Genomic DNA, 1,676 nt, shown 5'->3' with positions numbered 1-1,676 from the left:
GTGAAACTGAAAAAAAAAATTAAATGGACACATCTTGACTATTGCTTTTATGAATGGGTCTGATTAAAGGCTAGTAAGGAAATACTCTGTTTGAATGTTTTTACTGCCTCATCCTACTGTTCATGTCCACCAAAACCCTAATCTAAGAAAATCTGCAATATTAATACTTACACAGTAAAAAAAATAAAACCTACAAGTTGCTAGGGGCAAGATTGAATTATAGAAACAACTTGGAAGGTTGGGGTGATTGAAATGAAAGTGGTGAATTGCTCATTTGCATGATCACTGTCCAAGTTTGGTGTTCAGGCAAGGTCCAGATCAGTGCAGAAGTGTGGGGTTGGAGCTTGGTGTTAAACACCATTTATCATATAAAATATTTGTATGGGACTGACTCACCATCACCATAAGTCTGTGCGAGTCTGCTGGGCATGGGATACAGTGCAATGAATATTACATTGCAGTAACAACAGTAGACTATACAGTGCATTTGTGTAACCAGTGTATTTACATGGCTATATATGCAATGTGTTTATGGTGTTGTCAAGAGTTATATTAGAGCATATCAGAGTTGGGTATGGACTTTTGTACTTTGTTTGAATACTTGTTAAAATGTTTATTTTTATATTTCATATATTGTGAACACAGGTGTGGTGTGGCAGGGACCTGTGTAGGTATCCATGCTCCTATTCAGCTGCCAGATAGCAGGAGTTAGTGGTGGGGAATAATTTGTTTTGAAAGAAACTCCTTGTGTCCTAGGGGGGTGGGGGGTTGATGGAGGGAGAATATTGGACAGGTTGCATGGAGACTGTTAGAGGTAAATATGTTTCACTGGAAGTAGGAGGGATGTTAGACCACCAGTGGCAGTAGTTTATAAGTGGCAGGAAGGTGAGTGGGAGTGGGAATGTAAAGTCATGAAAAAGAGGTCTAAGAGGAAATGAGTTTCACAAAAGAAAGAGAATATCAAGAGAGGCTGGCATCTAAGATAGACAGAGGGAGATTGAAAATAGAATGGTTGTATTGAGGTATGCAAGAAGAATGGAAGGAGGAAAAAGAAAATGTAGTGAATGTTGGAATGATGAGGGAAATGAAGTAGTTGTAGAAAAAGAAAGGCTTTTGGGTGCTGGTAATAAGGCAGAAACGAGTTGGCATTCAAGAGGTAGAGGGAGAAAAGAAATGAAGTGAGACAAAAGGTAAAGAGAAGAGCTAATGGAAGGAGGGGTAGTAACATAACAGAGAATTTTTTAGAGAATAAGAAAGTATTTCTAATCCAGTATTAGAAAGGCTGCACTATTATTAACTTCTCAAGCAAGATATTAGTTCTCATTGTGTTAGTTATCAAGGAAAAAAGTTTTGATGGGCAGTAATACAGATATTGTAAGTTCTGAGACATATCCCTGTTTGAATTTTGTCCATACTTTCAGGTGATATATTGATTTTAAAATTGGTCAAACCGTTTGAGAGAGGAAGGAGAATGAATCAACAAAATCATAGTTGTAAGATATGGGCATCTAAAGATTTTGACAGCTGTTATCATCTGTTACATCAAAATAAGAATTAGGTACTGTTATTGTGCTGACATGCAAAACAACTTCAGTAAAGACCACATGTATCAATTAATATTTAATGAAGTGAAGGAGGAGGAGACTTTAGTGTAAGGAGGGGAAGAGTTAAGGGTT

General features: G+C 37.2%; 1 protein-coding gene across 1 annotated transcript in view; it reads left to right on the top strand.

Moving 5' to 3' along the window:
* The window catches only part of LOC119586350 (vacuolar protein sorting-associated protein 37A-like), a gene marked incomplete in the record, with an annotated part of 11,403 nt that overhangs the window by 7,164 nt on the left and 2,563 nt on the right, over positions 1–1,676 (top strand).

The sequence above is a fragment of the Penaeus monodon genome, chromosome 21, assembly GCF_015228065.2.
Source record: "Penaeus monodon isolate SGIC_2016 chromosome 21, NSTDA_Pmon_1, whole genome shotgun sequence".
In the NCBI taxonomy this organism is placed as follows: domain Eukaryota; kingdom Metazoa; phylum Arthropoda; class Malacostraca; order Decapoda; family Penaeidae; genus Penaeus; species Penaeus monodon.
Note: the sequence above shows the minus strand (reverse complement) of the source record. Positions and strands in the feature narration are given on the sequence as shown.